This window comes from Podarcis gaigeae, assembly GCF_964106915.1.
Source record: "Podarcis gaigeae genome assembly, chromosome: 11".
In the NCBI taxonomy this organism is placed as follows: domain Eukaryota; kingdom Metazoa; phylum Chordata; class Lepidosauria; order Squamata; family Lacertidae; genus Podarcis; species Podarcis gaigeae.
The window spans coordinates 4,710,993-4,734,085 of NC_139687.1; the positions used below are offsets into that span (position 1 = coordinate 4,710,993).

Below are 23,093 nucleotides of genomic sequence, written 5' to 3' on the forward strand. Positions count from 1 at the left end.
TCATCATACAGGGTGACCAAAGCAGTTTCTGTGCCAAAACCCAGCCTAAAATCCAATTGACTGATTTTGTACCATCTAGCATTGATCATTTCATTGACTAGAAAGGAGAAAGATTGCTTTACACACTAGGTTTCCTAACCTTTTAAATGAAGGCTCTTTGTATACCTTTGGTGGGCTTATGCACCTTGCATAAAACACAATGGAATTTATTGTGTCTACTGAAATCCTGCTACTATTGTTCCAATTGCTGCTACCATCACACTTGTGATTTCTCTTTACCAGGCCCCTTTGACTTTGTGCGGCAAATGTCCTGGCACACACCCCACCCAAAAAAGGGAACTTATGCTGGCTTCAAAAGTCAGTAAGAGGGAGAATGAAGCTCAGTGGATTCTCATACAATGGAAAATCTGTGGAAGAAGAACATGGTGAATTACCGGTCTCTCTCTCTCTCTGACTCTGATGTTCTAAAATTAGAATCTAAACCAGGATTAGAATCTAAAACCTTTGGGGTAGGTTCTTTTTAAAAAACCAAGAACAAGAAAACCCACCTGTGGAAAACACATGAGTGGAGTAGAGTGTCTTTTCCTAACTTCAGTAATGTGATTCTTTAAAAGACTAAACAAAGATAGAAATGTACAGTGCTTTCCCCCCCAGTGGGGTGGGGGGGGTACAGGGATATACATACCCCTAAACATTTTGTGAATCTTTGTACTTTTCTCTATTTACTGTATTTATTTTTCCTGATTTGAACTATAAAATAGTGATTTTCTTGAGTCAAATGAGAGTATCCCTAAACATTTTTTAAAGAAAAAAAAGCACTGGAAATATATGCATGAAGTTGATGTTAAATAAATGAGTTCTCTTACAACAGACTTGCTGCTAGATGCTACAGGCTACTGATTGTCAGCTTGTTGGAGCCTCCCTTTTAAAGTAAACATCTCCCTAATCTGAATGACTCTTATTAGTGTTTTTCTTATACAGGCTATGTGGCATGTTTTATTTCAATTTACTGATATGCATTTTGTCCCCCATTACTTAAATGCTTCTCAGTTACAGACAGATTTCACATCCCTAAGGATGTTCTATGGCATTTAGAAGCCTGTTGGCTGCTTTTTAAATTGCATACTGAAATTTTCCTTAAGCTTATAAAAATTATAGCGTTAATAAAAGTGCTTTGCTTTTCAATAACTACCTTTCATTTGATAGTGCTTCACAAACACTAATTCACTGAGATGTGAGAGGGGCTTCTATTATTCGGAAGCCCGATTTAGTGGCTGGATTTGAATTCTGCAGCTTTATTTGAAAATGTGTACACACGCTTCCAAAGGCAGATCACTTTGCTTGTAGAAAGGGCTACTTAAAATTGCTGTTAATGCATACCTTCGCTGGGTTATTGCATGCAAATATGGGCTTCACACCGTATTTATCTGACAGCTGCCACCCTCTCTACAGTCTGAACTAATGAACCTTGGCAAGACTGTGCAAACTGGAAACAGGAAGCTTTCAGACCAGAGCCCATCAGGTGAGGGTAATGTTGCCTTTTGTGCCTTAATACCCATGAAGGAGAGAAGTTGTGTTCAGTGCCGAATTATGCATACCCTCCAACATTTTTCTGATGAAAATAGGGACGTTCCACTCCATAATGATAATTTTACTATTTATACCCACACATCTTATTGGCTTGCCTCAGCACTCTGGGAGCTTCCAACATACACAAAAACATAATAAAACATTAAACATAAAAAACTGCCCTATACAGGATTGCCTTCAGACAGCTCAGGGGTTGGATAATTCCATACCCTCCAACATTTCTCCAGTGAAAACAGAGACATCCTAAGGAAAAGCGGGGCATTCCAGGATCAAATCAGAAACTGGGACAGCTTCTCTAAATCAGGGGTGTCCCTGGAGAATAGGGACCCTTGTACTGTCTGCATATGAAGCTGCCTTATGCCAAGTTGGTTTGTGCGTTGATCTAGCCCAGGATCCTCTACTATAATCAACCCAGAATTTGCTGATCTTTCCTAACTCTTTTAGATGAGATCTGCCAGCTGGAGTTGTTGGGAACTGGCTTATATTGTATGTATTTTACAACTGAACTATGGCCCATTCTTCCTAGATAATAGTCCAAATAGTTTTTTTTTATATATATATAAAAATTGAAGAGAACAGTCTTTGACCTGAACCCTAAGCCTAATTTAGATGTGATACTGACCTAAGTTGATTACCTGTGCAGTATTCCACATGGCAAGCTTTATATTTATATCAGATCTAATGCTTTGTAACATTGGTATTCCAGTTTGGCAACCACTGGGACCACAATAAGGTATCCTACTTTACAGGGACGATCCTCTATTTACATGGCTGCCAGAGGACAGTCTTATTTTTGAAGGTGGCCAAAATATGTGTAGGCTACCCAATCAAGATGAAGCAATAACTGGTATTCTTTCTAGGTTTCACTATGCAGTGCTAAGTCTGGCAGCAGTTTGAGAAGCACTCGCAAATGCAAAGGCCTCAAGCATGCTCTGTTCCAACTTTTCTAAAGAAACACTTTTGCCTTGTGGGTCAGTAGGTAGAAACTACACAAGCATATCTTACAGTGGCCTCTATTGGAAGTGCTATGTGGTGTAAGTCCAGGCTAAAGATAAAGTAGCATAAGAAGGGAGAGCAGGGGCCTTGAGGGTGACCATCAGTAGCACCTGCAGAGCAGAATGAGTAGGCAGCTCACCTGGTCACAGTCTTATCATGAGATGTATTTCTAGATGAATTTCTATCCCTCATTTAAATGTGTGGGCTGCTGCACAAGTAAGCATTTGTAGCCTGTCAAGCATCATGGCGAATTGGGCCTTGGAATGGCATGTCAGAAAAGCTATGGCCTTGGACATTAATCATAATGGGATGTAAAGTTATTGTTTTGCTCTCTTTTCTTCATATTGTTGCACCTAATGCCATAGTGCAGCTCTTGTTGTTTAAAAGAATCAGTATGTACATACAAATAAATAACAGGATCAGGAATATGAGTGATCGACACACTAATTCACTCACAATCATATGCATGATGACTGTGAGTTGCAATCCCCAAGCTGATTGCTGATAGTTCACATAGACTAGAAGAGAAGGATTAGCATGAATGGCACAATTATTATTTGCTTCCAACACCTGTACACCACACCTACAGTGTTTCCTTTGCAGGGCTTAAAGTAAGTAATGACATTTGCAAATATATAGATTATTACATTTTTTGAGGGGGGAAATCCTGCAACATAAAATATAAATCAGTCACTAAACAACAATCTGCCAACAAGTGAACTGCTGAGTGAGGATGAGTTTATCTTCCGACGTTTGTAGCTTCCCAAATTACTCTCCATCAGTTTAACACAGCATCTTCTACAAATCTGACACATTTTGTCTGAGCCATAGAGAGAACTGGATAGAGGGAAATTGTTTGATTTTCTTCACTCACTAAGACCATAAAAAATGCAATCTGCAGGGGTTGCACTTTAAAAGTCTCTTCCATTTTGAAATACTCTATTGGTTATAAAGATGTTCTCTGTGCTTAAACTAAGGGATACCACTGAGACTCATAATAGCTTCCAAGTAGAAGGAACAATGTAAGTAAGTCCTCTGTATACACTGAGAGAACAAGCAAAAAAATTGAGGTGGGGGAGGAGAATGCTGGGGACCACAGATTTAGGGGGGGGTGCACTTGTTTTTGGAATTATAGGTTCATTTTAGTTAATGCCATAACTCAGTTCTAGTTTAATAGCATTTTGTCATCCATACCTCTCTGCAATCAGACCATTCATTAATGTTGCAGCATCTTTTTTCCTAAATAACATCTATGTGTTTGAAGTCTAGCTAGTGAAAAAAGTAAAGTGCATTGCATATCATTTTTGGGAAGAGCCGTTTAAGGTGAAGCTATTGAGTATATAATTTCTTGTTCAAGTGAGCGATTCAAATCAGTCTGAGAGCATGGAAATATTTTTGCTTTGGACCTACATTCTGGAATATGATTTGAATTAATTAGCAACCTGGGTTCCTTGACACCATTTGAACAAAAGTGCTTAGTGATTTGAATATCACGAGGAGGTTCCTGCATCTAGCTGGCATTATTTTAAAAGGAAATACTTGTGGTTCTCTGTGGTTCTGGAGAAGATGAATTATATTTCTTCTGCAGAGATGGCAGCCTGAGGTACTTTGGTACCTGGGCCGGAAAATCTATGTGGTATCTCATAGGGTTTAATAATAATAATAGTAGTAGTAATAATAATAATAATAATAATAATAATAAAACCACCAATCTTCTGCCCTTCAATAACACCAAGATGCACAAGATGGCCCCTTCATTCTACCTCAGGTTAAAGCCAGCTCTTAAGTGCAAGCATATAATTTTCTTTGCCCCTGGTAGAGGCAGAATGCCACTGGGAGAGAGCCATCACACTTGTGTCCTGGTTGTGTGCTTCCCATATGCATCTGGTTGTCTAGTATGAGGAGCAAGCTGTTGGAACTATGAAGGCATATGAAGCACAACCCTTCTTATGTGGTTATATGAGAGTAGTGCAGTAGTGAGCAGGGCTGACGTTGCTCCCCAAAACTGAATGTCACTGCTAGTTGCTGAGAGAGAGGAGGGGAGGGTCAAGGCAGGGAGACTGGCATGGTGTTGGTACAGCAACGAAGCCAATCCACCACTCTCGCCACTGCACCTGCACCAAGCACCCCATTGCCTTGCCCTTCCCCTCTCGGTGACCCGCTGCCTACGTGGCATTGGGAAGCCAGGTCAGTAATGAAGGCTGGGCCTGTCACTACTGCAGTAGTGGATGACCTTAACACTGGGATATCTTTACTAGGAGATTTGCTTAGTAAAGAAGTTTGTAGAATTATAGGACAATCGGCAAACAGGCCCTTTTAGGGAGAATAATCTCTTTGCGCTCAAGTCCCACTACCATTGTATTAAACCAGCTCAAAATTTTGCACAGTAGCAGATCTATTTATGCACTTCCTCAGTTCCCGGTAAGAGTTACTTGGTGGTTAGGGAAAGTTTCTGTTTCTTTTTCTCTTCCTTGTTTAGATGACCTCATCTCATTCAAGGTCTCATTATAGTGTTCCTCACTTTCTTGGCCACACATCTGAAGGTGTGTCATGGAGGGCCAGGCAGCATCTCCTCCTGAACCCAACAAATAAGCCTTGGATGTCAAGAAATCTGCCAGGCCACAGGAAAAATTCTATAGATTCTAGATCATTTTGGACTCAGGTTGTGACTCTGTGGCCAAATGAAGTGTCTGGAGTTACACAGTTTCATTCTGGAAAATAAATTAGTGTTTATTAAAATCTGAAGATTTTAGGAAGAAAGAACATGAAATACAAGGCACAGCCTTTAACCTAGCTGAAATGCAACAGACTATTTTAGACTGTTCTTATCCTGAGGCGCACTTTCACCAATGAGGCCTCCTGCTGCGCGTGCACCTCTGGTGTGTAATATCTGTTTGCATCCTGGGGCAAAGTTCGCAGCCAGGAGCAGCTACTTCCGGGTTAGCGGAGCTCGTTACCAGAAGCGTTCGTAACCAGAAGTGTTCGTAACCAGAGGTAGCACTGTATTCTAATTTCTATAGCTCATTTCAACAGGCAACATGCTGGATCTTGGAAAGCCAGTGTACCTAAATTGCTCGGGGCAGCTTGCTACATGTCTCCTGTGGTACATAGGAATAGTCTCCGTGTGAATAATGCTGTGTGCTCAACCTAACATCAGATCTATGCTCAGCTTGGTCTGATGTCTGGTTGTGGACTAGATAGTTTTGCCCATTTATAACTTCAGAACAATGTTGACTTTCATTGACTGACAGTTTATGTTCTTTTAGGAGAAATAAACCTATGATTCTGATAAAGCAGAAAATATATCTGAAATTGTGGGCATATTAATTATGTGGTTCACATTGCTTCTACAGATTGAACCTGCTTCAACTATGCAACCATTCTCTTACCTTGAATATTAGAAAGCTCTGCACAAGCACACACCACTCATAATTTCACTGCATCATTTCATCTGTAAACTACAGTAGACCATAAACCCCTCAAGCTGCAGTGTTACTGTGTGAGTGGTACCCACATGTGCATTACCATCATAGCCCATTGTTCCTGCTCTGTTTGTTTTCATGCAGATATACTTTGCCATGCTTCATCATGGGTTTCATAATCTTTTTTCTGATGCAGAGACCAGAATGACGTCTATATAAGCATCCATGCATGGAAACATCTGGCCACTTCGTAGGAAAAAAGAATGGTAGGATAGACATAAACATGTGGATATTAATTGGGTAGCCAGATTAATTCAAGGTGGTCCATGGCTCTAGACAAGAGATGGATGCTTGGTGCTTCATACATCCCTAATACAAGTAGAATATGACAATCATGTTGCCCACCAGGCAGCTGGTAGAGCTAACCATCAGCAAAGTCAGAAGCACAATAATGACCGCTCCACACATCAAATGGGGGGCGCCTTTTGCGTGGTCATGCACAGCCCCCATGATCCTATGTGGCTCCCAGCAGTACAGCCTGGATTCACCCCCCCCCAGGATAAACACCTGGAGGTGGCCACCTACCTCTGCCAGCTGGAGAGGCGTTGCCAGGAGAGAGTTGACCAGGTAAGCGGAGGGATCGACCTGCCCACACAACAGTGGGAGGAACTTAACTGGGAGTTCTCAGTCGGCTTCAGAATTTCTCTCACCCTGCCCTTCCTCAGTTAAGACTTCTTTCACAGGTTAACCTCTTCTCCACGGGTACGTGGGCGCTGTTACGTTATGGTCACTGTTGAAGGACCGGAAAGGAATTTTCCTACATTGGCAGGTTTTGCCTTCCCCGTAGCAAAATGTCACAACTGTGGCGGTTTCAGGCCTTGGGCGGAATCCTTTAGTCTATCTTCCCTAAATGGGGGGGGGGTGAAGTGGTGACCCACGCCCCCTCCTATTTGTGACGACGATACCAGGGGTTGTTTTGAGGGGAGACATTGGCCATATGCCAATTGGTTGTCATTGTTCTCCCCTGCAACAGTGGCGAAATGGGGGGCGGGCTCTCCACTTGAACAGACGTTCTCCAGAGCCAGCCCAATCCCTACACATTCTGGATAACCTTGATGTTCCTCAGATGCCCAGCCAGGGACTGAGAGGGATAAACGCTCATTGCCTAAGCCAAGGTCTCCCTACATCTGAAGCATAGCTGTCAACTTACAGATTTGAAAATAAGGGACGAGCAGCCTCGAAAATAAGGGATCAGCAGCCAAAATAAGGGATTTTAGTCAACCAGCTCCTTTCCTTTCCCCCATAACAGTCAATCGAAGAAGCTTCCAAAACAAATCCAAAAGCCCCCGCCCACGAGATCGCTGCCCGCCATTGTACTCAACCAGCTCCTTTCCTTTTCCCCCACCATCTGCCCCCGCTCCAGACAGACCTTTTCCCCGGCAAGGGTGAGTTGGCCGTCGATGACGTATCCATCCGATTCCAAGCACAGGTATGTTCAACTTCTGAGCCCCTCTGAACCAAAGGCAGAAAGCCCAGCCAGCAGCCAAATGAAGCCTCAAGCAGTAGTTCCCTGAGTGCAGCAACCTGGCAAAGGGGATGCAGCAAGGGAAACCACCGTCACCTCTCTGCTGGGAAGCGCTGAGCAAAGGCGAGTCCCCAGGCAACGCGGCCGATTTGATCGGCACAAGGCATGCAAGCTCCACCCCCCAGTCGTTCTTAGACTCCTTATTGGGTGAGCAATGCAGCCAAGCAACACAGTTGGAGCCTCCCTGGCAGGGAGGGAGGGAGAGGAGCTGCTTCTTTTGAAACCCGGGAAATTTAAGGGACATCATCAATAAGGGACAGCAGTGGGAAACGGCGCTGGGATAAGGGAGTTTCCTACCAAATTAGGGACAGTTGACAGCTATGATCTGAAGCTTTAATAATGTTGTGGCCAATTTTAATCCCATAACACGTTGTCTTGAGCTATTATTCCACTTGGGTGTCGCCCAGGGTTGGGAGGTCTCTGCCTGTCCACGCAATACTTGTAGAAACAAGTGCCTATGTGGCAGCATCAGTAGTGGTACAGCATCTCTGGCATAGCAGTGTTGTGCTCTACCAGTGTCAGGGTGAACAATTCTATCCTGATCCGTGGGGGTAACTTGATTAGGTCAGAAAGCTCTCTAGCTCAGAGGATCTGCTTTACATGCAGAAGATCCATGGTTCAATCCACCTTTTACAGTTGGAGCTGGGAAAGTCTCCTCCTGAAACCATGGTGAGCAACTGCCAATCAGTGTAGGCAACACTAAGCTAGATGGGTGATGTGATTCCGTATAAAGCAGCTTACTAAGTACCTGCCATTTTGACAGCTTTTATTCGCACCACCCCTTGGCCACAACTGGAGACAGAAGTTGCTTGAGTAGATGAATTTGGCACAGCATGTCTTCCATTTTGATACTGTGGGATTTCCTGGAGCAATCCCTGCCCCCACCCGCTGCCCCGCTGCTCCCTGTCAGTGGGCCACTTCAGTGCTGGTAAAAAGGAAAAGGTGTTTTAGACATCTAAATATAAAGGAATGCAATTTTAACATATTGTAGCATTAAGAAGTTTAGAAGCTTTTAGACATAATCTGAAGGTAGTGGAAAATTAGATGCAATGTTACATTAGGCATGTTTTTAGTATTTTCTTCTTTTTGTAGAAGCTGTAATTTTCAGAGTTTAGAACCAATTTAATGTCCCTGGAGTTACAGCTTTTTTGTATCCGTTGCCCATTAGGTGAATTACTAAGCCAAGAATGAAATCCATTTATAATGTATAGAATACTGCAAGATGTCTTAAAAACAGTCTAGTAGAGTGGGGGGGGGGGAGCATCAGGAGTCCATTAAATTTTGAAGACAGTGACTTCTGAGGTTCTTCATATAATCATATAATGGTTTTTGTGCTTTGATAAGATGCATTAGATATTGGAAGATTTATTTAAAAGTTTGAATTCAATAAAAATGTATATAGAACTAATATAAAATGCATACAGCTTGACATTTCAGACAGCTTTCAAAACACTATTTTGCCAAAGAAAGCCTGCCATATTACACTCTATAATATTTATTTTTTTAATAAGATTAATAAACACAATACAAATGACAGTGCCAACATAGTAGACATTTAATAGATATTGCAATGTCAGTTATAAACTCCTGCTTATATATGATTATTCTTCGCCTACTGAACTGTGATCTATGGGGAAGACTAAAAAGGGAGGTGATGATCCAAATCTATTATTCCTAAGATAATGACCTCGCTGGTGTTAACACAGGATAATGCAGAAGTAAATTTTTATCGCTGCTCATCATATTAGGCATTTTGTATACTTTTAAGTAATTTCTGTGAATGGCACCCACCATACAGTTTCAATGGGCTCTGAGGGTGAATTGGTGGGCTGTGTCCCTAGTTTCTAGGGCACGGATGGAGAACCTGTGACTCTCCAGGTGTTGTTGGACTACAACTCCCATCAGCCCTAGCCACCAGAGTTAATGGTCAGCAATGATGAGAATTGTAGTTGAATAGCACATGGAGGGCCACAGGTCGCTTGACTCTGTTTTAGGGGTTTCTATTGTTACAGAAATCATTTCTTCAACAGAACTAGCACAATGAAGTGATGTTTTCCCACTTCAGTTTTCTTGTGCTCTTGAATGACGTAACTCTAGCTATTCCCTCCCTACCTTCCCTTATGTGTAGGAAATTGTTTAGCTCTTCTATTTCCTTCATTAAACGATATACCAGAGCACACATTCTGATAAAACTCTATCAAGTCTAGAGCAAAAAACTGTAGAAACTGACCTGTGAAATATAGATTGAGCAACACAAATGGCATTGTGGGTTTTTTTTTGGTACATATGAAATAATAAAAGGCCATAAAAAGCAATTATCAAGTTTTATATGGTTAGAGATCTATACTTAATCTTTTACCAGATAGTACATCTCCATATTCTTTAATAGCTACCAATTCCTTCATTGACTTTTTGGTACTCCTTGCTTTTATTTTATTTAAGCAACAGTTTGTTAATAAACATGACGCACATCTAAAGCAATACATCATTAATAAGCAGACTGAGCAGACAAGACCAAGAGTAGGTCCAATGGTCAAGTAGGCAGTTACTACTTGAGGAAAATGAGGGACAGGTGGGGCTCATCAGCCTGGGAACGTAGCCCATCTAAGAGAAGGAAGACTCTGAGTCTAAACTTCCACTGCCGTGCAACTGTACCCATTCAAAAGAAAGGCTTTGGGAGTTAACCCCAAGGAAAATTTGTACCCAATGCTTTGTGGAGAAGAAAAAGATAAGGAGCAAATCCTACACAAATCCAGAGTGGAGTCCCTAAGATATGGTGTGTTATACACTTCCTTCTGGCAACTCCTGCAGCCAAGCTGGTGTGCAATGTATTGCTCTGCTTTCCTTTGGACCACATCAGCTGAGAGGGCAATCTTCTTGTCATCTTCTCACAAAAATGTCCCACAAGGCAGTGGGGGTGCAGGATCAGAGTTTTCCTTCTCATCTGCTGAAGCCTATCTTCACATGCAGAGTTAGTCACTAACTCACCAAGGGTTTGAGACCCATTGGCTCCCCTCACCTGGTTTAGCTAGCCAATCAAAGCCAATTCCCAAGGTGTGGCCACTGTTGCACGCTGACAGCTTCTAGGAGCCGCAAGTGAGAGCTGAGTGCAGGGTGAGGACTAAAGGTGGACAAACTACCCCAGAAAGAGCACAATCTGTCCCCCCACAATCTGTACCACCTCACCCTAACACTCCATACACCTCAGTGGTAAGACAAAGATTTTAAGGGATCAGACACCTCTTAAGATATTCCGAACCCAAGTTGCTAAGGGTCTTGTAAATTAATAAAAGAATATTGCATTTGTCCTGGTAATATATAGCAGCTAGTACAAACAACCAGCAGATTTTAAAACTCTGAAGATCAATAATTTACAATATATTTAATTGACTCTTCCAGGAAAAGCTGGTTCCTGGTCAGTCAGAAATGTGGATCAGTGCTCCAATTAGGAATTTGATGATGGGTACATCAGTGTAAGATCACTTTGCACAAGCATCAAATTGGGAAGAGCATGTTGCCAAATATTGTCTTTTTGGAAGCACAGAGGTTTTGAACTCTAACTCCCATCATTCCTTTCTATTAGACATGCTGACTAAGGCTAAAGGAAGTTGTAGTCCAAAACATCTAGAGAGCACCAGGCTGGGGAATGTTGAACTGTAGCATTGCCATTTTCCAATATGACTGTAGACATTTTGATAAAAAGTGATTTGCTAAACATTGATTCCCCTTGTAATTACCTTGCATTTGGCAAATTTCTTAATTGCAAGCAACAATATTGGTGTGGCCTTCTCTCCCCCCCTCTCTCCTCCTGCTATCTCCCCTCCCCACACAGCACTGAAAAGGCACCTAAAGAACAAATTGCCGCCTTTGTCTGAAGCCTGTTCATTCACAGTGGGGCTCTTGATCTGAACAAACCTGAAGATGTCAGACTGTATAAACACTCAGGGAAAGATATGTTTCATAAAGGCTTCTGCTCTAGAAAATTATATGCTACTTTCAGAATGCTTTGCCACATTTAAAAGTGTAATTATACCCTTCTCCTTAATGAGTGACACAGCATATGTTTACACATGTTTTAGCTGACTTATGACAGCACATGGAGAAGCACATTGTGCATTTGGTGGCAACATCTAAACTAAGGAAAGAACAGCATCTGCTAACCTTGCTCAAGTATTTCAGAATGCGCAAGGCTGGCAGAGAGCATTAGAGGGCCTTGCCTTCCTTTCCCCCACAATAATACGATTTGATTCTCCTCTACCTTTCTGTCCCTTCATACTTTTTCAGCAGAGAATATTCTTCTGAATTATATACCTACTATATGGAAGTTAACAATAGGACAACAAAAATGGGTTTTATGTGCTCTAATGGTAGCCAAGAGGCTAATATTGATGAACTGGAAGAATAAAGACATGTTCTCCTTTAATCAATGGATTGATAATATGATAACACCTGCACCCTATAAAAGGATTGCTTACAGACATAGATTCTGTTTGGATAAATTTGGAATGAATTTATACAAAATGTAGTAGGCTATTAATATTTACATCAGTATTAGGATAATAATAGGATAATAATATCAAATTTATAAAAGAATGTATGGGTTAGGTCTATTTTTGTATATATTCATATAATGCCCCCCGTTACACAGTTGTGTGCTTTGTTCTTTGTTTCTTTTTGTATCACTTTATTGCTTTATAATTGAAATTTATTCAATAAGATATCAATTAAAAATATTCACACTTCTCTGAATTTTGCAGCAGCAGCAGCAGCAGCAGCAGCAACAGCAACAACAATTTTATTATTTATACCCTGCCCATTTGGCTGGGTTTCCCCAACCACACTAGGTGGCTTACAACAGATATAAAAACATAGTAAAATGCCAAACATTTGAAACTTCCCAATACAGGGCTACCTTCAGATGTCTTCTTAAAGTTGTGTAGTTCTTTATCTCCTTTACATTTGATGGGAGGGTGTTCCACAGGGAGGGAGCCACTACCAAGAAGGCCCTCTATCTGGTTCCCTGTAACTTCAGTTCTCTCAGTGAGGCAATGCAGCTTTTCAGCCACTTAATGCGGGCAAAAATGCAGATGCAAGGATAAAATGAACATCAAATGCAGTTTTGAAAGCAGTATACAGAATTGCATTATATTATGGGAACTTGCTTTGTAAAAATGTGTATATTAGGATAAAACTTGCACCAAAATGCTGATGAATTTTCATGAGGACTTCAAAACATCAAAAATCACAAAGTGATGTGGAAATGTACAGAGCCGAGTAGAAAAATGAGAAACTGAGGGAAACAAAAATTATCAGATCTGCCCTTTTCAAGTACAAGTACCTGTTTTCAGGTCACCGTCCTATGACATTTTGTAAAGTGCAGTCACACAAATAGAATTTACTGATACAGGAGAATGTAGTGTTATAAGTAACCTGGTCCAGAATTTGTTGTTTTAGAAAAGTTTATTTATGTATGTAACAACAGCAGCAGCCATGTTCTGTGAGCCCAAAAATGGAAAGTGAGCCAGGTCCCTTGTAAAGAAGACTGGCAGTTTAAGATGTCAGAATATGCAGAACTTGCACGTTTAACACAGAGAATAAGAGAGCAAGAAGAACCTATATTTAAAGGAGAGTGTAAAATATTTATTGAATATATGGAAAACAATTGTACATAGATGAAAACACTGACAGCATTCAGATAAATTCAACAGAGTAAACAATATTTGATTGATGTAAAAGTGAAAAATTGATTTGGATGGTTATAGTAAAATATGCAGGAAAGTATGATATGTAATATGAACCATCGAAGGAGATGGCTCCATGGAAGGAGAAGAACGGATATTTTAAAGTTTGTAAAATGTTTATTTTGAAATGTAGAAAAATGAAAATTCAATTATACAGAGAGAGAGAGAGAGAATTTATTGTTTTAATATGCATTTATGCTTTTGCGTACTATGTTAGCAGCTCTGAAACCACTTCTTAGTATAAAAATGGGGGGAGGATTGTAACTAATTATACAAATTATTATACAACATATTATATGGTAACATAGCCTGTAGGAGCATTGATTATATATTTGTGGGGAATGCAATCTCTCCACAATTTTTTGGAGAGAGTACAGATGTGGGGTTTTCCCTTGAGAATGTGCAATGAGCATTTTATTTTATTCACAACTTTATGATATGCTTCTTAACTATAGGAAGGAAATGGTTCAGATAATATAATCCAGACTGGAATAGGTGTTATCCCCCAAACACAGAAAAAGGCAGCTTAGTGATGAAAATAGCCTGTCAAGACAAGTGAGGACATGGCATGCATGTGACAAGAAAGTGAAATCTAAAATTGTGCATTAAGCATTTATATTTTAGAATATTTTCTCTTTTCTAGAACTGATTGTTTAGTGGTATCCAAGTAGAAAGAATAAAGGTAAGAGAAAGCTGTCCTTTATTAGAACGTGGGGGGTGTTTTTCTATTGTTTTAAATACTGTAGTACCAGTATTTAAATAACTGATGCACAAAGTGTTTCCAATATCGTTACTGGCAAATCTGCTTTATCTCTTCCTCTGAAAATGCTAAAACAGGTAAGATTGAATCTACAGGTCACTCTCTGAACATTAAAATTAAATATGTGTGCTCCTGTTGTGGAGCTGCAACGTCAAAATGGGCCAGGCCCATAAAACAGAGACAGATGGCAATAGAAGCCCCCACCATTTGCTCACCTGTCGCTTTGAAGAATGGCTCCAGTGCTGGGGTGCAGATAGTCAAAAGTATGGGTATGTATTCACTGCTAAGGCTGAATCCCAGAAACAATAGGCAAGTGTGTCAGTATAATGATGATGATGATGATGAAAATAAATAAATAAAATAAATAAATAAATAAATACCACTGCACTTCGCAGTCAAGGACTGGGGGTGGTACAGGATAACTAAAATATGGTACACTGGTGTGTGAATTTATCATCTTCATCATCATTATCATTATTATCACTATTACTTTATGTCATGGTACCTCCCAGTCGGGAGCTGTGGGTGGTAAAGCATTCATAAAAAACAGTAAATTAAAAACAGGTTCATTATTCCTGGTCTAAGAGCATACCTAGATTGTACAGTCTAGGTTTCCTAGGATTGTAGATATACTTAAGACAGAAGAATTCCAGAGCTCTCTGAGCCATCTGGTTTGGCTATGGAGAGCCAGACTACTGACAGGTATCTGCCATGATGGTGAAACTACTGAGATTTTTTTAGTTTTATATGGTGTCTGTGATTGTGATTTGTTGTAAATGACCTGTGTTGAACCTGCCTTGGTTTGGCAAAGCAGGGCCAGAATAGAATAGCTCTGCTTTCTGTGGGTGCATTTGAGTGAGGTTTTTGAGTGAGTTGAGTGGCACCACCCTCTCTACTCACTTTTTAGCCCATCTCTAAGATCGGTTCTCCCCTGCAGAGAGATAAGAAGAGCAGTGCTTTTTTCTGGGGGGGGGGGGTGCAGGGGTACGCATACTCGTAAACATTTTGTGACAAGTTTGGCCTCATTGAGGGGCAGTATTTCAATATGCCCTGCTCCTGCCAACCTAGCAGTTCGAAAGCACATCAAAGGGCAAGTAGATAAATAGGTACTGCTCTGGCGGGAAGGTAAACGACGTTTCTGTGCGCTGCTCTGGTTTGCCAGAAGCGGCTTAGTCATGCTGGCCACATGACCCGGAAGCTGTTTGCCAGATGCATTGGCCAATAAAGCGAGATGAGCGCCGCAACCCCAGAGTCGTTCGCGACTGGACCTAATGGTCAGGGGTCCCTTTACCTTTACCTATTTCAATATGAGTAGGAAAATGAGAGTACCTCTAAACATTTTTTTTAGGGAAAAAGCTCTGAAGAAGAGAAAAAGTGATCATACATGTACTTCAGTTTTTAGGGGACCCTGGGTAGAAGTCAGATCCAATAGAAATAATTTGAGCCTTGAAAAACATAGAGCTAAAAGAAGTGGGTGGGTGGGTGTCACTTTTCCAACTTGCTCCTTCAGCTTTTCAAGGGAGAACAAGGTAACCATCATCACCACCTAATGACCAATGAGGTGAGGAGAAGGGTCAGAGGCCTTGAGGGTGCCAAGTGAAGACCTCAAGGGAATTGTTGCACCCACAGTCATCATGTTGGTCACCCTTGCATTCAAGTTACTTAAAAGTATTCAGAATCATACACTTCTTAGTGGATGGTGCTCTATCAAAGATGTCTGTCAAAAGATTCTGCTTAATTCCACAAACATTGGACCAAATCTGGACAGTGTCTTTATGTCAGGAGGTCTCCACACAATGGTCATTATTTCTTCTGCTTGAGAAACTGTTCTGTAACTTCTAATTCATAGTTCATGCACACACACAGCTGTTTGCTCAGAATCAAAGACCCAAATAATTGCCTAAACTAGTGGAACTGACAGTGCACATCAGAGTATAAATAAGACAAAGCGTTATTCAGGGGAAGAGGATCAATACATTTTCTCTCATGTGAATAGTAGCTTCACACTATTCTTTCTAAACAATACTTATAAACTTGCTATATCTTATCCTCCCAAATCCATACACAGAAGTTCTCTCAGAATTGGAGCTCAAATGAGGCATAATTGCTGACTCTGTTAAGAAAAGAAAATGAGAGGCCATTGGTGAATTTCAGGGTATAATAATAAAAAATGACCAAAAACCTTTCGTCAGAAAATAAATATTGCTTAGTGCCATTTCTCTCTTTGATTAAGATCTCTCACTAAGATAGCAGAATTTAGGATGATTCAGATGCACAAGACCCTTCTTCCCAATGGAAATGGGGCACAGAATTATCTCATCGGTACTTCTTCAATAAACCCCACTTCTTAGGAATCCTTGGTTAAGGTCCTCTAGTTCAAGTAACTAGTTCCACTAGTGCAAGCCCACACTAACTCAATGGGGCTCTTCTCTCTCCTGTGCATTTTGGTTGCATTCAGGGGGAAACTACCCAATTCACTTATTTTGAACCAATATTTGAACTGAAACATTGCTGTCCTTTGGAATTCACAAATCTCTGAATTTTGTGATGTGGTTCTTCAAGGGACCAATGTGTACAAAAATCCATATATTGGGGGAAAGTGTGCATAAAAATGTGTGCATAAAAATGTGTGCATTCTTGAAAATAACATAAAAACGTGTTATATTATGGAAACCTGCTTGCAGAAACGTGTGGAGTATATTAGTAAAAACTGCTAACAAAATCATTTGTGTGAAATTCTCACTAAAATACTGGTGAATTTTCAAGAGGATTAAAAATATATATATATTGCAAATCATGGCAGAAATGTGGAGAACTGGAGTGGAAAAATGAGAAATGGAGGGAAACCAAACCTAACAAATTCACCCATCCCTGCTCCCAACACAATTTGAATGGTGCATAGAATCCCTCTCAGTGATTAATGTGAGGGTGAAATGCCCCTTCCGTTTCTTGGTCTAATTGGAGGTATACAAAACAACTAGAACCATAGATGCACTGCCTCTTCTAGCAAATGCCCATATCTCACTAGGAAGAGCTACCATGTGCCTTGTAAACCACTCCTTCATAACAGTGAAAGATCTTGTTGAACCCTCCTCAAACAAGCAATATGGGATGAATAGAAAAAGCTGACTTCAGGGCTAGTGCACCTCAATGCTGATTTATGGTTTTCATTCATTTCAGTAAACGCACATGAAGGTGAATCAGTTTCTTCATTTGTGTGAAACAAAGGTTTGAATAACATTGGATCTTCCTGCTCAGAGTAATAACTTACTCCTTTTAAATTGTCCATTATAACTACTTTTTCTCCTTCAGCATTTGTACATCAGCAGATGCAGGACAAAATGGTGAAAGTCTTTCTTTGGGTTCAGTGTGAATGCAATTGAAATCATATTATTGTAACGCCAGCCTTGGTTATTGTGCATCTGGAGATAAAAAGTGTAATTCCTAAGAAAAGTGCCTTATTGTGCAAGTCCTTCCATTGTACAATAGATTATAGTTTTATCTAGCATCCTTTGTACTGTTGGTGATGTATCCTGAGCCACTTTTCAACATGCAGAGTTAAGTAATAATAGTGTGGTCCCTGTGTAGGCAAATAGGGCAACCATTAGAGACTCTACTGTAACTCACAGACAATCCAGAATAATAGACTCTCAGAGAGAATGCAAGAGGTTTGGCTTGTAGGATTTATCATTCTTCCTAAAATACTGTTGAATCATATTCTATTATGCTGAGGACAGTGGTGGGGAGGGAATGACTTTTCTTCTGGGAGCTAGATTGCTAGGAAAGAGAAGAGTTAGGTGTGACTACAGTAGAACACAACAGGCCTGTGAAAATTGGAATATTGCAAGGAAAACCAATTAAGAATGTGTGCTTAAATTGGAACATAATTATCCTGTTCTTGTGGTTTGTTTTCTGGTTGCTCCTGTGGTTTTTGTTTTTGTTTAAGTTGTCTGTTATCAAATTTATTGTTGTGATTATTTTATTTATTAGACTTCTATACCACCATCATAAGATCCCAGGATGATTCACAGAATAAAATACAGGATAAAAACAAGTAAATAAGTAAAACCAAACAGCAAAACAATAGACCCCCCCCTTCCACACACACATTTAAAAGGCTGTAGAATATTAATCAGCCCAAGGCTTTGTTGAAGAGGAATGCCAGGCAAACCTACCTGGGAAGAGCATTCAACAAACAGGGAGCCACTACAAAGAAGGTCCTTTCTTGTGCTACCACCATCCAGACCTCATGTGGAGGAGGCACACAAAGAAGAGCCTCAGATGATGAACGCAGAGTCCAGGATAGTTTATAAAGGGAGAGGCGGTACTTCAGGTGTTGCAGTCCTGAACCATTTAAGGCTTTATAGGTCAAAATCAGCACTTTGAATGGGGCCCGGAAACTAATTGGCAGCCAGTGCAGTCAAGCCAGGATCAGAGTAATATGCTCAAACCATCTTGTGAGCAACCAGGCCACTGAATTCTGCACCAGCTGAAGCTTCTGAACCATCTTCAGAGGCAGTCCTACACATAACACATTGCAGTAATCCAACCTAGAGGTTACCAGGGCATAGACAACAGAAGTTAGGCTATGCCTGTCCAGATAGGTAGACCACTAGTCAAAGCTGTTAGAAGGCAGTCTGAGCCATTGAGGCCACCTGAGCCTCAAGCGACAGCAGAGTACCCCCAGAGTATCCAGGAGTACTCCCATGCTACGTACCTGCTCCTTCAGAGGGAGTGTAACCCCATCAAGAGCAGGCAAAATCCCACCCATCTGGTCTAGGGAACTACTCACTTACAGTGTCTCAGTCTTATCTGGATTGAACTTCAGTTTGTTGGCTCTCATCCAGTCCATTATCGAGGCGGAGGTTCCAGAGGTCGACCAGGGCTTTGACAGGAACACTGGTCAAATCAGCCGAGAAATCTCCCAGAGCTGTCTGGAAGCCATTGGCTCCATCAGTCTCTGAGGGTGGGCCATCCTAATGGGGAAAAGATGCTGAAAGCCTAAATCTCAACAGGAAGTAATCTGACCATGGCAATGGATTTATGTCAATATCCCCCACTTTCAGGTCGCCCTCTTCCTGCCCAGTCAAGAAAACAAGGTCCAGAGTGTGGGTGTGACCTGCCACATGTGTTGGGCTGTTGACATGTTGGGACAGCCCCATGGTTGTCATGGCAACCATGAAGTCCTGAGCCACCCCACAGCCAGTCGCAATAGTCTGGGAGTCTCCAACGCCGCCTCTGAGACCAGTTCAGTCAGCTCAGGCATGGAGACTGCTGGGCAGTGAGGCAGGTGGTAAATCAGCAGAATCCCAAATCTGAAACAGACTCCAGGAGATGACACACTCCAGATCCCCCAAAAAACTGGACAGAGAGCCTGGAGAGAGAGAGAATATCTCTATAGACCACAGCAACTCCGCCTCCCCAACCCTCAAGTATGGTGTGATGCTGCACCAGGTACCCAGGTGGGCACAGCTGGGTGAGACCAACACTCAGGTCTCAGTGATGCAGGCATCCTCATCCACCATCAGGTCATGGATGAGAGGATCCTTATTCACAGCTGATCTGGCATTTAGCAACAGCACCCACAAACCCAAGGTCTGGCTGATAGGACAACCACAATTCCAGAGGAAGGGCTGGCACACAGCACAGTCACCAACTGCTTATGTCGTGTGCTCCTTACTGAGCCCGCCCTACCTCCCACATCAAACCTCTCCCTGCCCTGAACAACTGCAATTGGGGCCCCTCTATTCTCCTCGGCTCCCCTTCTTCCAGGCACGTTTTTCAAATACAAAAACACCCTCCACATTAAAGCAATACTTTTCCCACAAGGGGGTTGGCCCACACCCTCATTTCACCCCAAAGTGCCACCCCCAAAGGGATAAGCCCCTTTGTTGTTGTCCCCTTCAGTGGTGACTCTAACATCATCGTGTCTGCTGTGAAATAAGCAGTGGCTCTTCATCTCTGCCCATCCCTGCTCCAATACACCTTTAGTTCTCACTAATTGCCTTAAGAAAACTCTGAAGGGGGGAGGGGGAGCGACCACTGAATAATCTGTTAAAACTGAGGATAGGTGTAATTTCAAACAAATAATTTCTTTCGATATGATTCCACTTCAAAAAGAGAGAGCGCACACTGGATGGAGCTCCACCAAAGCACACTTCAAATGCCATCCATTATTCACAATTGGTGGTCTCTGATGTGTCACTTAGCACCTTCATCTTCAGTCTGTGTACTAATTTCACCTTGAACCTTGTTCCTTTTTGTACTTCAGATTAATTCTACCTGTTTACTTTGCCACTGAAATAGGTAGCTCCTTTTGTCTCTGAAATGTATTGTGCCATCCTTTCTCTAATACTCCATATCATGACCATGGCATTGCCAGACACATCATGTTCAGTAACTAATACTGATGGCTTTCAATATTGCCTAAAGGCAGAAGACTCTAATCATATGCATATTATATGCATACCCTCCAACATTTTTCCAATGAAAATAGGGACATTCCATTCCACAATGATAATTTTACTATTTATACCCCAAACATCTTACTGGGTTGCCCCCGCCACTCTGGGCAGCTTCCAACATATACAGCATAAAAACATAATAAAAGATTAACAATTTAGAAAACTTCCCTATGCAGGATTGCCTTCAGATGTCTCGGGGACTCAGATTACTCCATACCCTTCAACATTTCTCCAATGAAAATAGGGACATCCTAAGAAAAAGTGTGACATACTAGGATCAAATCAGAAACCAGGACAACGTCACTAAATCAGGGGCACCCCTGGAAAATAGGCACACTTGGAGGGTCTGTTATATGTGCTGTTTCTTTTGTTCCTATAGTTGTAGCAAAACATTCTTTGATTTCCTGCCTATCATGCAATTTACTTTCAGAACTACCCTCTGTAGATTTTTTCCTCCTTTGTAATCCTCTCTCTCTCTCTCTCTCTCTCTCTCTCTCTCTCTCTCTCTCTTACAGACCCTATCATTGGGTAGTAAGAGGTAGCTGCCTCAAGCTCCCTCAAGCTATTGGAGCTGCAGTGAGCCCCTTCCTGGTCTTTACTTTCTCCTAAACTGGTGCCTGGAAGCCATGATGTTTGCCTGCTGTTAGCCTGGACACTCTATCTGATTTACTAGTTGCCTTTTCACAGTCAGCTCCACTAGGAATAGGGCAAGCAGGCAACTCAGCCTATATACTCCAGTGGATATCATTAATACTAACCAGTTTTCAGCTCCAATGTGGCATGAGGGGAGGGGACCTGGGGAGGGGGACAAACCCACCCTGAATGCTACAGCAGGAATGAAGGCTGCATCCCTTATCTGGTTGGGGCAGATCAGCTGAAGAGTTGTGGGAGTTTTAATCCCCAACATGGCACAATAGGTGTGAAGGATAGGCCTTCCCCACTCCATGGCTGATCAGCTGAGGGGAGTTTTCATCCCCATCAAGATGTGCTGGTTATGGAGGGTAAACTTCCCTGACTGGTGCATAAGGATGAAAATTGAGCTATTCCAGGGAGGGGTGTGGCTTCAAGAGAGTATGGAGACCTAAAGAAGAGGGCAGGTGGGCCACAATGTCCTCATGCCTGTTTTAGCATAAGGAGGCATTTAAGGGCAACAGTAAAAGCTGCCAAAGACCTGGTGGTAATTTTCCATGCTGAATGCATGGAACATTTGGTCATCTCCCATGCAACATTTTATAGTGCACTTCTCATGCATGGTCTTCAAAACCCTTTGGTGAATTATGTGTTTTTTGTTGCTGTGGGTGGGATACTTGAATTTTGATAGCAGAACTGAAGGTGAGGTTTTCCCAGTGCAATTATGCTACATGGTCCTGTCGCCACCATCCCATTATAAAGTTTGACCTAATAGCAGCTTAGCAGGTGATTTGACATGGGGAAATGCTATGGGGTGAAAAGACTAAACAGCCACCTATAGTATTGACCTGGTCAAAAATGGAGTTATCCCATGGTTGTTTTAAAGTAAAAACAAAACACCAAACATACCACAAATTCAATCATGGATTTTTGAGCATGTTTTGGCACAGAGGCAAAAGATGTTCTTGTAGTTGTATCTACCTGCCTCCCCATCCATCATCTTAAACTGTGTGTGTATAGGACCACATCAAGTGTCATCTATCTGTGATCTTTGAACATCAGTGAAATCATTTTATGTATATCCCTGCCCCACATGCTTGTAATCAAAAACATTCAGAGGCATGTCTGAAGCACATAACATTCAGTACACTGATGCTTAGGGCAGAATTCCTTTATTTTTTCCTACAGGCAAGACAGTCCATTTAGGAAGACTGGGTTGTTCATACTCAGGGGCACAGGAAGGGGTGGGGGGTGCAGCCCACCCCGGATGTCATCCTTGAGGGTGGTGACAAAATGGCACATTGCGGGGGGCGGCACTTACTGCAGGGCCTGAGAGTGACACGGTGGCTCGGGGCCCTGTGCTGCCCGAAACCACCAGGCGGACTCTGTGAGCAACTTGCCATGCCGCCCCCTGGGTGGATTGCCGCGACACCCCCATGCGACACCCCTGCCACTCCAGGTGCCAGAGCAGCTAGCTGCACCCCTGTTCATACTAAAGTGCTCATCTTACACCTGTGGAATTCAGTATGAAATCTGAAATCCATCAAACCAGAAGGGTGAAGTAGGAAAAGCAACAGTGCTTAAAGCTATAGCTATATCTTATACAGGTATGGAGCTTACCCATTCAGACCAAGCACATCTCTCCCACAGACAGATTATTTTAGGTTTTTCTACAAAATTTATAGGAAATGTATCAATGAAATGAGTCACCTCTATCAACAGACAAAGCATGGACAAAATTATTGCATAGAGAGCAGACATTTATTTGACCTTTATCAATTGAACCAAGATGTGTGCCTAACTTTCCTAGTACCTGTCTATTTGCATGTGTCAATCAGTGGAACATGGGTACTGTGACGTGTTTATCTACAAAGGAATCTAGAAGGCTGGAGCTAAATCAAAGAG

General features: G+C 41.8%; 1 long non-coding RNA gene across 1 annotated transcript in view; it reads left to right on the forward strand.

Moving 5' to 3' along the window:
• The first annotated feature begins 306 nt into the window (after window positions 1-306).
• The window catches only part of LOC310826875, a 30,079-nt gene continuing 7,292 nt past the window's right edge, over window positions 307-23,093 (forward strand). The window contains exons 1-2 of the long non-coding RNA XR_014556056.1: window positions 307-425; window positions 1,453-1,522. This is a non-coding gene — a long non-coding RNA (uncharacterized lncRNA). The remainder of the gene's footprint in view (window positions 426-1,452; window positions 1,523-23,093) is intronic.